This window comes from Amblyraja radiata, chromosome 16, assembly GCF_010909765.2.
Source record: "Amblyraja radiata isolate CabotCenter1 chromosome 16, sAmbRad1.1.pri, whole genome shotgun sequence".
Taxonomy (NCBI): domain Eukaryota; kingdom Metazoa; phylum Chordata; class Chondrichthyes; order Rajiformes; family Rajidae; genus Amblyraja; species Amblyraja radiata.
The window spans coordinates 51242131-51257491 of record NC_045971.1 but is presented as its reverse complement, the minus strand read 5'-3'; the positions used below and the strand labels follow the sequence as shown (position 1 = coordinate 51257491).

General features: G+C 43.4%; 1 non-coding gene and 1 pseudogene across 1 annotated transcript; both read right to left on the bottom strand.

Moving 5' to 3' along the window:
- LOC116982309 overlaps positions 1–15361 on the bottom strand; it is a 999615-nt pseudogene that overhangs the window by 80820 nt on the left and 903434 nt on the right.
- Positions 13510–13701, bottom strand: LOC116982352. Its single transcript, XR_004414440.1, has one exon. It is a non-coding gene; the product is annotated as a U2 spliceosomal RNA (small nuclear RNA).

The following is a 15361-nucleotide window of genomic DNA, read 5'->3' as shown; positions in this document are numbered from 1 at the left end:
GCTGATGGGCCAGCAGTGGATTCCTGGGCCGCTGCGCTAGAAGTTCTGGCAGCGACCCCGTGATTAGGACATTCCCTACGGAGATGTCCATAACAACCGCACGCATGACACCGTGCCTTTCCCCAACTCCAACGCACGGTTCTAGGGTGACCCCTACACTCCACCTCGAAACTCCCCTCATTGCCTTCCCCCTCCCCCACCTTCACGAACACCCTCCTTTTGAAACTGAAAATCCCTTTTTCCTCCGGGTCCCCCCCAGGGTGCATGAGCCTAAAGCACTTAGACCGCACCTCCCCAATCTGAGACAGGTGTGGAATGAGTGTCGCATCCGGAATACATGTAGGGCAACTCCGCAGGAGAACCGATCTCACCCTGGACACCCATGGGTCCACCTGTATATGGACCCCCCCCCCCACACTGAAATCCCCCTCTCCACCACTGTGGCCACAGCCTCCCTGTTCTTCAATATCATCTCAACCTTTCCCCTCTCGAGCTCGGAAGAGACAATAGCCCCCCTACCAGGAAGGGCATTCATAGCCTTCGTAATTGCTCCCCTGGACATCTGGGGCCCAGTGTGAACCGAGATACCAAAACTGTCCCAGTCCAAGTCAACATGAGGCTCATGTTCAGATGGCCTCGTTTCCTCTGCTGATGTCACTGCTGCGTAGCTCCTCGCCTTCGGCCGCGCCCCCTCCATCGCCTTCCGGGCAGAGGCACAAACCAGCTCCCGGCACTCCAGCAGCTCAGCAAATTAATTCCCAGGGACAGTCACAGTGATTTAAAATTCCAGATTAAAAGAATGATCAATAAATAATTTGGAAATATATTTTTTAATATCTGGGTTAAATCAACATTTATGCCTAAACCAAACGTCACTAAAACAGATGATCTAGATGTTGTCACATTTTTGTGTGTGGACGGTTCTAACGAAATATTTGGCAACTGAGTTGGTTATAATTTTTACGGATTACTTTTCAAATCTCTAATTCATTTGCTGTGGTAACATTGGAATGATATGCTAAGTAAAACAAAGTCTCTTTCTCTCTTTCTACCCTCCCAGGATGCCATAGGAGAGGATGCTTTTCTACCGGTGTGCCGTGGAAAGTATCCTCTCCTATGGCATCCTGGTGTGGTTTGCTAGCTGCACTGTGGCTGAACGAAAGTTACACAGAGAGTTATTAAAACAGCACAGAGCATCACAAACGCTCAACTACCCTCCCTGGATGACATTTCCTGGACCCGATGTTTACGCCGGGCCACAAACATCAAACAGGATTCATCGCACCCTGCCAACCACCTTTTCACTCTGCTGCCCTCTGGGAGGCGATACGGGTCTCTGTAGGCCCGCACTTGTAGACTAATTAACAGTTTCTACCCACGTGCCATAAAAGAACTAAACTCAGATAGACAACACTGCGGGAAACACAACACAATTCATGGTGCAATAAAATGTGCAATTTTTAAAATATTTCTATTATCTATTTATTAATTTCATTTACTGATCTTGCCGGTATATAAGAGTCAATGGTTGTTTGTGTTTTTGTTCTTTTAATATTTTATCCTGTGTCTTCTATGTATACCACTGAAGGGGATGCAATGAAATTTCCTTGTACAGTTGTTGTGCAATGACAATAAACGTATTTGATTTGATTTTCTTTTCTTTTCTTTGATGGCCAAAATAGAAACGCTCTATTAAAACATATTTCCTCTGTGATTTGCGTGGCTCTGGAGTAACTCAGACAGCATCTCTGGAAAAATCGGTGATGTTTTGGGTCAAAACCCATGTTCCGACTCAGCTTTCTGACCAGCTGGGAGTCACTCCAGCTTTGTTGTGTCCTTTCTTCGGTTTAAATCAGCATCTGCAGTTTATTCCTACACAATTTGAGAATTCATTTCCAATCTTCGATCCCCAACATCAAGTAGTTTGTTAATGTCCAGCGAGGCAGTATTTGGCATTAATTAGCCCGATATCAGGATTCTCACTGGTCTAGAGGCCACAGACGAGTTCAGTGTTGATAAGTAAAAATCTTTCAGACTTGTAACACTAATGGAGATAACAGGTTCAGGCATGAACTGTGATCAGCAGGTATTCCCAACCTCTTTACATTGTTTCGTGGCAATGATTTTTTCCCAACGTCACTTTTTTTGCCTTTCTTACTGGTGAAATTTGTTAGATTTAAGAGTTTGCTACAGTGTTCTCAGCAACCATTCATTCACAAAGCAGCCTGCTCTGATACAGATGAACAGCTTAATTTTCCTGCTGCAACTATTCTGCAGGCTAATCATAGGTACTAACATGAGCCTTGCAGACTGCACAATTCATTGTTTGGACAGTATCTGAGCCCCCAACTGCAGAGTACACAAGACCCAGTCCTCCCAAGTTTTTAATTATTGGTCCAGATAACATTTGAAATAATGGAAACCTTGTGATGCTAATGCTACAAAATTTGCTGAAGGTCAAAACAATGAAGCTTCTGGAATATAGTTAGGTAGGAAAGAACTGCAGATGCTGGTTTAAATCAAAGGGAGACACAAAATGCTGGAGTAACTCAGCGGGACAGGCAGCATCTCTTGAGAGAAGGTAGGGCTGACATGTTCAGGTCGAGACCCTTCTTCAGGCTGATGTCAGGGGAATGGGCGGGACAAATATAGAATGTAGTCGGAGACAGTAAGACTGGTGACCTTTCTGCAAAGTTTATCAGAAGGTTGTGCCCATAATGTCATTATAGTGAGGAGAACATAGAGAGAATGTTAGTTTATCATGAGTCACACCCTTGCCTCAAATTGATGAATAGCTTACAGCAGTGAAAACAGCAAACTGCAATAAATTTGGTGGCAAAACCACCCCCACACGTTGCTTGTTGGAAAAACTATTGTGGAGAACCATTTAGTGACTGAGGCCGTTTGATTTCTGTCCATTTACCTTAACAGTGGCGGACAGCTATATATTTATTCGCTGATGTCAAAGAGATTTTGGTATCCCATAGGTTGCGCTCACGTGCAGGAAAATCCTGCAAATATATAGTAACCCCGATATCGGAACCGAACTTATGGGCTTCGAGAACCACAGTTTCTTCACTATCAATCTGCAAAACATTGGGTGCTGTTAGTATAAATCTGTAGGAATAAATTAAAAAATGAATGTATCATTACAACCACAATAGGAATCAAGAAAACATTTTATTCATCAATAGAAGATGAGCATCATTATCAAGGCCAACGTTTTCAGATACCCTGAATTGCCCTTTGAATTTCGAGGTGAGACATTTTTCTAAACTGATGCTGTCCAGGTACTTGAAAGTAACACAAGGTGCGGGCCCTTAAATACCAAGCTACGTAAACAGTCAACGCATAAAGAGTCAGGAGTATTGTTTTTATTGTCATACATCTCGAAATGGAGCAATGAAGTTCTTACGTCCAGCAGCTCAACGGATTTGTAATAATACACGTTTACTTAATCTTGGGTGTTTATAAAGAACAAGGATACAATGCTTAACGTCCTGACCCACAACATAACATGAACGGCTAGGACTTTATAGAGGCCAGATAAGGATTAGCCCCACTCCGACAATGGAGGAGACTTAGGACAGTCTGTGTAGGAATGGGAAGGAAAATTAAAGTGTCCAGCAACATAAGAGATCAGGTTGATTCAGGCGGGCTGAGCGAAGGCTTTCAGTCGATCGCCCAGTCTGCGTTTGGTCTCGCCGATGTTTAAGAGTCCACATCTTGAACAACGGATACAATAGATGAGGTTGGAGGAGGTGCAAGTGAACTATAGCCTAACCTAAAAGGACTGTCGGGGCCCCTGGACTGAGTCGAGGGAGGAGGCATGGTGATAGGTGTTGCATCTTCTGCGGTTGCAGGGTAAGGTACCTGGGTATGGGGTGGTTTGGGTGGGAAGGGATGGGTTAACCAGGGAGTTGCAGACAGAACGTTCTCTGCGGACTGGAGTATGGGGTGAATCTTTTCAGCAAAGCAGTTTCTGTTTATATTAGGTGGCATTAAGGAATGTACCACAAATTGATGTGGTCCATCAAAACTGATGGATTTCTGAAAGTATGAAACCAGCTTTTTATCAAAGTATCCCCTGAAGTATCCCCAAATCATTTCCCTTGAAATATTTATCCAATTATCCACAAATTATTACTCAATCTGTATCCACCACCCTTTCAAGCAGCCAATTGTGGATCACAACTACTGAGCAAACCTCTTCACATCTTATGTTTAAGAAGGAACTGCAGAGGCTGGAAAAATCAAAGGTAGATAAAAATGCTGGCGAAACTCAGCAGGCGAGGCAGCATCTATGGTGCGAAGGAATAGGTGACGTTCAGGGTCGAGACTCTCCTTCAGACCTATTGTCATATTTTTGTTTTATTTGTTCACTGCCTTCAGTCCAAAACTGATTACCAACCTCCTTCCAATGGGAATGCTTACTTTCAAAAAAAAATAATGCACCTGAACAAAAATGGTATATTAAAAAATTGTTTGATGCGACACCTCCCACAAATAAAAAAATATGAGAATTTCCTTTATTCCTTTCTGCTTAAAGGAGAACGTCAGCTTCTCTGGTCTCTCCAAATAACCCCGGAGAATAGTCCTTCACCCCTACAACCAACTCAAATAAATCTCCTCTGCAAAATCTATCCTTTTGACCAAAATACATCAGCACATAGAAAGAAATGTCACTAAGACAAGTGGGATCCAAGAAGAAAATGATACCACATCAGACACAAAATATCCACCCAACTTACTGGGGAGGATCTCCTGAGGATGCTGAATAAGAGGAACATTCAAAGCACAAGAAAACAATTTACATTAAACAAAACTATTCCCTGATACTTACAGAGGGTCACACAGAGAGAGTGCAGGAAGAGACACCAAGAGAACAAATAACAGTGAGGTCCTCCCCATATTGGAAGACTGCTTAACCCGAGCAAATTATTCCAACTCATGTCACCAATTTATATACAAAATCACAACAGAATTATTAATGTTTAACAAAAGAGATGTTCAATTTACTGATTACTTAAAACAAAAACAAATATTCACTGACGTGGTTGTTTAATCAAAAGTTAATTTAAATCCAGCAAATTGGAGCAAATCTGGGAAGAATTGTGGTTTCCCGTATTTAACTCAGATTTAGAACGTGACCTTGAATTACCCAGATAAGAAAAACAAACACTGCTTGCAAAATGTAATTTTCCAAGTTGCTAGTTGGGCAATTTTAACCTTGTATTTTGGTTTAGTACAATAAAAAGTTAGCTTTGCAGTGATTACGAAATTAACTGCAGTTCAAGCAGTTCAAATTCTCATTTTCTATCCCATAAAGCCACATTTTAAACATCATACTGGAGCATTGCCACCCACCCTTTAATACCCCCCCCCCTCCCACCCCACACATCCACAACTTCGTTCCAAGCGTACACTCCCACACCACCTACTTCCACTCTCCCACTTCTCTGCTCTGGAAACAGTGACTTTATATGCACTGAACTGATTCTCTAAGCCACCCTCTCATGTTTGCAAGCTATTACTATCTGAACTGTTGTCTGCAATGTCAAAACAAATTCCTGGAGTCTCAGTCACACTGCTGCTGGTGCCTTTGAAATATAGGAATTTCTACCTACAAAGACACCATTTATTTGTTGTCATTTGAAACAAATTTGGTTTCTGCAGTCATACAAACAAGCAGAAGAATCAAGATACAACACAATTTACACAAACATCCATCACAGCGAATCTCTTCCTCGCTGTGATGGAAGGCAAAGTCTTATCTCTTCCCTGCACTCCCCATTCTCCTCCCGATACCTTTGCAACAGATAAGGTTTGGGTCATGGTAAGGATAAGGGTGCAAGGTAGAGAAATTTAAACAATTTACAACTTGTGATCAGAAGAAATTGTGAGGTGACCTAGGCTTGAATTGGAAAAAGACAGTTTGGACATGAGTACGGTTTAATGATCTCTTTGTTTGTAAAAGGCTTCTGACCTGAAACGTCACCTATCCAGATACTCAACGGATATACTCAACCTGACCCGTTGAGTTACTGCCGATATTTTGGAAAATAGTAAAATGGAAGCCTCAGTGTGGGGAAGAATTACAAATTAATCAAAGCAAACAATGTAATTTTACTCAGAGTTACTAATAACATCTGCATGGTGGTGCTGGAGATGGTAGCTGGGCAAACGAAGGGGAATCTGATCCCAAACAACAGTCCCATTCATACACTTTATTACTGTGATCTGTGTTGTTATTAGTGTTAATGTGACTAAAGCAGTTTATCATCATGTACCGAACCCAAATACCACCAACCCTGGTCGTGTGGTAAATAAAGATTATATCTATCTATCTATCTATCTATCTATCTATCTATCTATGTATCTATCTATCTATCTATCTATCTATCTATCTATCTATCTATCTATCTATCTATCTATCTATCTATCTATCTATCTATCTATCTATCTATCCATCTATCCATCCATCCATCCATCCATCTCTATCTATCTATCTATCTATCTATCTATCTATCTATCTATCTATCTATCTATCTATCTATCTATCTATCTATCTATCTATCTATCTATCTATCTATCTATCTATCTATCTTTCTACCTACAGTTGCCCCATATGGACTGTTGACAGTGAGACAAGACCCACATTGAGGTGCTGAGACACCATCTATCCTTGTCATTCCCACCTTCAATCATCCAACACAATCTCTCTACAGCAGAGGTAGAATCATAAGGAAGAATCTTTAATCATTATGAAACGTGAAAAGGAAATCATCTCAAAGCTCTACACAAAATGCCACCAAACGTTTTGCATTTCCAGTGTGACTCTCAAGCTAAAGAATCGATTATTCTTCTCTTTAAACTGTTTTTATCAAATGGAAAACAGTGCATTTTAAAAATGTTCATATAAAAAAAATGTTGGTCACCATGGTTCAATGCAAAAACTGTAGGGCATTGGGTTACCAGGGTACCAGAAATCCCTGGCCATTTGGGAATATCATAGAATGGACTGCATTGGATTTGATCTGTGGAAGATACTGCATCACATATTGTTAAAGCTGCATTTCTGTAAGATATTCTATAAGATATTCTATCAAAAAATTTACAAAAATAGTTAATTGCAATGGCATTATTTCTTCCTCTTATCTGTGATTAGATACCAGCCTGTTCTGAATCAGTGACCTAAATGGTTGAGGAGAGACTTGATAGTGTATAACATTATGAGAGGTATAGATATGGTTGACAGTGAGAACCTTTTCCCAGGGTAGTTTCTTGTAACTACATTTCTTTGTCACTGTTTGACGCAAAAAAATTTCAGGTATGCAAAGCATGAATTCCCTATATACACATGCTCCTTCAAGTTATTAAGTCAGTAATAGTGAATAGTAAATAAATAGGGCTATGTAGCAACCGTGAGCAGTGATGGAAATGGGTTTTAGGAACTAGGGGTACTTTAAGGTCCGTGAGGCTGAGGTTGGGAAGGAAGGGGGGGGGGGGGGGGGGGGGGGGGGGGGGGGGGGGGGGGGGGGGGGGGGATTTTTTATGTGCGGTCATACCCATGAAAGAGTACAAGAATGCATAACTTGTTTATTGTGTATTTATAATATAGTTTATTGTGTATTATGCGTCATAGCTGCTATCTTGCATCTGTCTCTCTCGCTCTCTCGGTGTTGGCTGCAGCCATCGTCTGTTTCGGGAAGCAGGTCGGTGATTGATCAAAAGGCCCCTATGAGACTGTGTCTGAATTGGATTGGATTGGATTCAATTTATTGTCATTGCACCTTTCAGTGCAACGAAATGGTTTAGCCTGCAGTCATAACATAGAATAAATAACAAACACTCGACACAGTTTAAAGACCCCAAAGTCATTGTCTCTTCCCTCCTTGCTCTCTCTCTGCGAGTGACCAGCGCATTATGTGATTGGACACAATGCCCTTGGAGACAGCAGCTGATTGAACGGGAGGAGACTGATTTGTTGATTGGACGGGAATTTTAAGGGAAGCTGGTCGGTGATTGGACGCAACCCACTTAGAGACAACGGTTGATTGGCCGCCAAATAATCGGGCATAAACATTTTTAAATAGGAAAACAATAAAATCAGAATTCCATTCCTGATCTGCAGCAAAGATACTCGTATCCGCTCTAGTATCTTTGATGTGCAGTTCCTTCCTATTGAAGAAGAACCCTAGCCCGAAACATCTCCGAATCCATTCCCTCCACGGATGCCGCCTAGCCCATTGAGTTCCTCCAGCACTGTGCTCTAGAGAGAAGTCGCTTCTTCATATTAAACTGAACTCTCGTTGGTGAGAGTACTTGTGATTGTCTGCAGAAGGGTGTCAACCCGAACCGCCACCCACTCCCCAGAGCCGCCGCCCGTCCTGCTGAGCCATCCCAGTCACCCCAGGTTCACCTTTAACTCCAGAGCCAAACAAAAACACAGAGTGCTGGAGGTACTCAGCGGGCCAGGTGGCACCCGTGGAGGGAACAGCCCAGGAGCCGCCACGGGCCTGGGCTGCCCCCCCCCCAACAGGATGTCACCGCAGATGCAGCCCTCCCCGCAAAACGGCAAATGATTCCGGGAATGCCGATCCAAGAGGGTGAGAGAGAGGGAGTGAGAGAGCGAGAGAGATCCAGAAGTTTCAAACCCTCGGCCCCCTCCAGTTCGAGCCACGTGGACCAAGATACCACATTGTAAACAATCACGTTCGCTACTTTGACTGGGAGTTCTCGTTCCGCCCCAGTCCCGCCAGCGGTTTACAACTGTTTGATATCCGCTTCAGGAAGGAGCGGGTGGTCTACAAGTTGAGCGTCCAGGTAATGAACTCCGTTTGCGGCGGAGAGACGCCAGGTCTGTTGAGGGCCAACTTCTTAGATAGTCATTGTGGAATTGGAAAACGTTCCAATGAGCTGGTGAAAGACGTGGACTGCCCTTGCAGCGCCACTTTTCTCCACACTCTCCATCTCATGGAGACAGGAAACCAAAGGTCCTATAGCGGAGCAAGATAGTCCGCTCGACGAAAAAGCTGTAGTAGGGTAATGGGTTATCTTCAGTACCATTTCCGTAACTGGCTTCTGTCTCCGCTCTAGTATCTTTGCTTAGGTCATGGCTTCTTCATGCACAAATGATCTTTTTTTTCTCAGCTGTAGGTGATCATTTTGACTATCCTGCCCAGTCCTCCTTATTAACTTTGAACATACAAAATATTGCCATTTGGAAGGAGCTGCAGAAAACCCTGCACCCACTCAAGCCATCTTCCCCCCCCCCCCCCTTACCTTTCCCATACTTTTTCGATATCTGCCATGACCCATTTGATGTCATCCTTTGCCCTGCTCCTGGTCTCGGCCCGTACCGATCTGCCAGACATGCTGTGTGTGTGTGTGTGTGTGTGTTTGTTTGGCGGAGTCTGAGGGGAGAAGCGCCAGCACCAAGAGCGAACGAATGCGCGGACTGACTGACGAAAGCAACGATCATAGACCGGAATAGGTGACATTTCGGATCGAGACCCATCTTCAGACAGTCAAGAGAAAGGGAAATGGTAGATATAGGCATATCTTCCATTCATTTGTCCTTATTACCGTCTATATCTCTTGTTCCTCTTTCCCCTGACTCAGTCTAAAGAAGGGCCTCGACCCGAAATGTCATCTATTCCGCTCTATGATTGTTGCTTTCGTCCGTCTCGCCGCTCACCCTTGGATTAAGTAGCGCTGGATAAAGCTGCAAATTCACGCACAGAATGGAAACTGAAAACTGAAAAGTAGGGGAATGCCGCCTCCCTGCATACACCCTCCATTTCCATCACTGACTGTGAGATTTGGGTGCATGCGCTAGAGTTCTTATAAATACAGTATGAGGGTGTGTGGTGGGTAATGTTATGTCCCAGAATTACTTGTTAGAAATTGCTAGGTTATAGAAACATAGAAAATAGGTGCAGGAGTAGGCCATTCGGCCCTTCGAGCCTGCACCGCCATTCAATATGATCATGGCTGATCATTCAACTCAGTATCCTGTACCTGACTTCTCTCCATACCCCCTGATCCCTTTAGCCACAAGGGCCACATCTAACTCCCTCTTAAATATAGCCAATGAACTGGCCTCAACTACCTTCTGCGGCAGAGAATTCCTGAGATTCACCACTCTCCGTGTGAAAAAAGTTTCCTCATCTCGGTCCTAAAAGATTTCCCCCTTATCCTTAAACTGTGACCCCTTGTTCTGGACTTCCCCAACATCGGGAACAATCTTCCTGCATCTAGCCTGTCCAACCCCTTAAGAATTTCGCACGTTTCTATAAGATCCCCCCTCAATCTTCTAAATTCTAGCGAGTACAAACCGAGTCTATCCAGTCTTTCTTCATATGAAAGTCCTGACATTCCAGGAATCATTCTGGTGAACCTTCTCTGTACTTCCTTCTATGGCAAGAATGTCTATCCTCAGATTAGGAGACCAAAACTGTACGCAATACTCCAGGTGTGGTCTCACCAAGACCCCGTACAACTGCAGTAGAACCTCCCTGCTCCTATACTCAAATCCTTTTGCTATGAATGCTAACATACCATTCGCCTTCTTTACTGCCTGCTGCACCTGCATGCCTACTTTTAATGACTGGTGTACCATGACACCCAGGTCTCGTTGCATCTCCCCCTTTCCTAATCGACCACCATTCAGATAATAATCTACTTTCCTGTTTTTGCCACCAAAGTGGATAATAGTAAGATTAAACGAGAACTTACCAGTTTGAAGTTTGATCTGTATTTTATGAGGAGTTACGATGAGGGATTACGTGAAGAACCCGCTCAGTGCGCAGGCGCGGCATACTTCCAAGCAGCGGTGTGGAATCACAGATAGACACAGTTATTTGAAGTAAACATAGTAAAGATAAGGAGACATCAATTTATTAGTTTGATCCATATAATGAGGGTGGGAGCGGAGGGCACGTAATCCCTCATCGTAACTCCTCATAAAATACAGATCAAACTTCAAACTGGTAAGTTCTCGTTTAATCTTACTATTTTACTTCGGAGTCACGTGAGTGACTACGTGAAGACTTCAAAGCTCTGTGATTTCAAACCGTGTAACAGTTCATACTTCACTCGCTGCCGAAGTCATTCGAGGGAGGAAGTATGTTATCGTAATCAACCATGAATCTGTTTGTAAAAACAATAATGGTGTTATTAACAACAACAAGACCAATTGCTCCCCCGGGCTTAAATTATATATTTTTTGCAGATTCTTTTTCTGCAAACGATACAGGTTCTGTCAGTGGTTTGTTATAAAAGTTTGGAACGTATACTCCCTAGACCACCCTGCAGTAGCCAGGATGTGGTCCATAGGCTCGTCCATCCTCTTAGTTACTGACGTGGAAGCTGTTCTGGTGGAATAAGATTTTATACACGTTAGTATTTACTCCAGCAACTCCCAGTACCTGCTTGAGCCACTAGAGATAGTTTAGCTCGTCACCCGACCATGAGGTTTCCTGTGGCTGACCCATAAGGCTTTTTCCTCTCCCTCGGTATTCCTTATTGTGTCGATCTCTAAGTGGGTCATGACACATAAAACGTGGTTCAGGTGGGTATGCCCGGAATTTCATGACTGGACCTGATGTTCCTGGTCTGTTCTGTTTGGCCAACCCTTGAATGGGCATGTGACACTATCTGGTGTTATAACCATGTTGTCCCATCGCAGTAGATGGGAGAGCTGGCTCTTTGTGTTGATGTAAGGCCACCAGCATGTCCATCTTCAGGGTAGGCTGTTCCAGGGTGAGTGACCTGGCTGGTGATCATCCCCTAAGGTATGTCAGGATTTCACTGACATCCCAATTTGGGTGTACCTATTTCTGGGGAATGGATTGATATACCTCTCCTGTATCTGATCACCAGTGAGCGGTACCCAAGTTGAGTAGGCTAACAGAACATGTCCTTCATTGTGGTGAAGACCTGCCAGGAGCTCCAGTACAGTTTTTTGTTATAGTTGAATGTGTAATTCCTGTTTTGGAAACAGTGTACCATTTCTTGATGCTCCTCAGGTATGTTCCCTAGGATATGCGACGGAATGCTGTCATCAGGTTGATAGTGCTCCTGATCCAAGCACAGCAATGGTCTTCGCAATTCTGCAATTCTTTTAATGACCATGTCGAGGATCACTGGGAACCATGCTTGTGGACTTGGTCCACTGTAATTTGCGTAGTACCCGACTGATGAAGCCGTAGTACCTATTGAAGAGGTAGAAGGAAAGGAAAACATAGAGATTAGGTTCCCCCCACCCCTCAATACGCGGGAATGTCTCCATTGCCGCTGCCTTGAGATTGGTTTCATGTGACGTAAGTTAGTACGTGGTGATTTAATTGGATATAAGGAATCGATATCTGGTGTCCATATTGCTTAGTGATTTCAGCAAATATTTTTGGTTTAAATGTATGTTTACAGTATTTAGCTCACCTGATAGGTGAGTTACTGATGGTCAAACATGTTTGACGACATACGGTTTCCAATTGTTAATAAATTGTCCCCTAATATCGATGTTCTCCGCCCAAGTGGTTTGGTATATGCCACCACTGATGTTGTTATCTTATAAACGAACATGCAAATTTGGTGGATTACTGAGCAAATGCTTCACTAGAATTAAGTAAGTTAATATATAACATGTTTAAGTCAATTCATATTGGCATTAAGTATTACAAGCTCATACCAACGCTTAAAATGTGGATTGCAAGTATGTTGGACACCGCTCATCTTGAGGAAATGCGATTCCTCCTAATGGATAAATCAGACCAATTCATAACGAGTTGGTCTCCATTCGTCGTTTTTTTGGAATCATATGGTGCAACACAATTGTAAAAAATAACTGTTTCAGGACTGGACGAGGGTTGGTCAAGACTATAAATAATGATCTCCTCTTTTTTTTTTTTTTTTTCTTTTCTTCTCTCTATTCTCTCTCTAAACTTTTTTCATTTACTCGTTTTCTTTTTTCACACACTATATATTTCACATCTTTCTATCCTTTACTATCTAACTTCTTTTTCTTATTCTAATCTTTTTTCAGTGTAACCAAAAAAAAAAAAAAAGAAGTTGTACATAAAATGTATTATGAAAATATATATTAGGCACTTTGGTGCCATATGACTGTACTTACTTCTAATAAAATAAAATATTAAAAAAAAAAAAAAAAAAAAAAAAAAGTATTACAAGCTCAGTAACACATCAGGACACATAAGATGTTACTCAAAACAGGTGGAAGTGTACAACCATAATCCTTCCTGCCGATAAATTCCATGATAACACTACAGATTAATCCATTTGCCCCCATATTACAGGTATGGAGATAGTTTTGAACACTAGTATCTCAGCTCATAGGAAAGGTACAAAGTTCAGTAGCTGGTAATGCTGCTATATCCCAATTACTTTGCCACGTAGTTGATTGGTGGTTAATGCACCATGACTGATAGTCTTAATGAATACCAGATAACAATGTTGTGGATGGTCAACGTAAATATCTGGATATATATTTTGTGCACCGTTCCCAGAGGCACTGCAATACTGGGTCGATGCGTGGAGTGGACGGAGCAAGCCCCTATTCCATCTCCCTGTTCCAAAATTCAATTTAATATATGGTCCCTAGATAAGGGACGTATCAGATTATTAAACTGATAAGAACAGATACTACACTTGATCTTAGCCAAAAGGCCGAGAAGCGATGCAGCTAAAGCTGTATCCAAGGATAGTTTGTCGTTAATATATAGACATGCCATGACGGAATGTTTCTAAGTGTCAGGGCTAGTTGATTCTGGATAACTTTGACTTAAATGCCGCAACGCTCATCATGGTTACTCCATCCAGGTAATTGCGGTATACCCGAAACTTATATGAGAAGGTACTGAATAGTGTGCATCTTCAAGGTCGATGTCTACCATAAAGTATCCTTGGATCCATGGTAGTAGTTACAAATCCCATGAATGGGTATACCTGGTGAAATACTCAAGTGGTTTATCAACGATGGTGCGACATTCACCATCGTGGGAGGGTAGACCACTTGGGGTGCTTGCTGAATTGGTGGCAAGATATTAATTCTATTCCCCTTGTATTTATTTTTTGGTATATAACTACCAAGAGTGATAGCTTCCTAACCAGGCGTGATTCATCCACCCCTTGTTAGTACAACCCTTAACCTTTATGTGATGGTAGGAACCATACTTATCTGTCTTCATTGTTGTTTTCTTCGGTTTCTGGTTCCTTGTTCTTGTAGGGACGATGTTTGTTGGGGGGTGGCACATTTTCCCCTGGGGCCTGCTCTGGGCCGTGGCCTAAAATGCTACAGGTTTGGCATGCAGGCCCCGAGCTTTCACCAGTACCATGAGGTAGACGCCCCTGGTGGACACGTAGAGGTACTGCTGTCTGGTTTAGTGTGGTGCTCATTCCAGACTCTGCCCTCTTGTGCCGAATAGTTTGAACACTTCGTCCAGTTTTTTAGGACTGGTTTGGTAAGTGCCAGGTAGCAGGATCTGTGCTTGTGAGGTCGGCGTTCTCATAGTCCTGTTAATTTCATAGATTGAGGGCAGGTTTGTGAGTTCATTTCAGAAGTTATGAGGTATACCGTTGAACAGTAGGGTCAGGTGTTTTGTCATACTACCCTGCCCTTCTGGAATGAGCAGGTGGACATGATAGCCGACGTCAGGGTACCAAATGCATTTTTAAAATATTTAGGTTAAACGCGCTGCTCAATGTATCCCCCAATAATGGCGGGCACTTTGAGTAAATGCAATTTAGGGGAGGCGTGATAAAACCAACGCCTCATGGCTACCTGTCTTGGAGAGGTTTTTTGGAAAAGACAGGTAGTAAGCTGGCCATCAGTTGAGACTGAAAAGCCATCTCGCTAGTGGTGGAGCCACATAGCGGCCACACCCAGCAGCTCTTCCTGATCCTGTACCTCAAGCATACTCCCGATATTGTTCAGCCAGTGACCCCTCTTCATGACCAGCCCAGCCACTGGTCACCCCAAAGCTAACCACACTAAGGAGGAAGCGATGGGCAGTGCCTAGGCACTGTGGAGGGTATGCCTGAACCCTCCAGCGAGACTGCCCCTCACGTAGCGTGTCTCGCAGGAGCTCCTGCTCCAGGAGCCGCTCCAGCGACTCAGGCGGCTGTCTCTCTCCCTGCGGGTGGAGAGACGTCCCCTCCGACAAGTCGGAAGCCACCGGCCGGATGCCTCTTCGGATGGCTAGACATCCAGCCCGCAGCTCAGGCACTAGCGGGACTGGCTTCGGCGCGGTGTGGGGATAGCGGAACGCCCGGTTAAATGTTCCTACCGCCTTCTTCTGGAGCTTTTGTGCCTTGTAGTAGCGAGAGCGCCCCTCAAGCA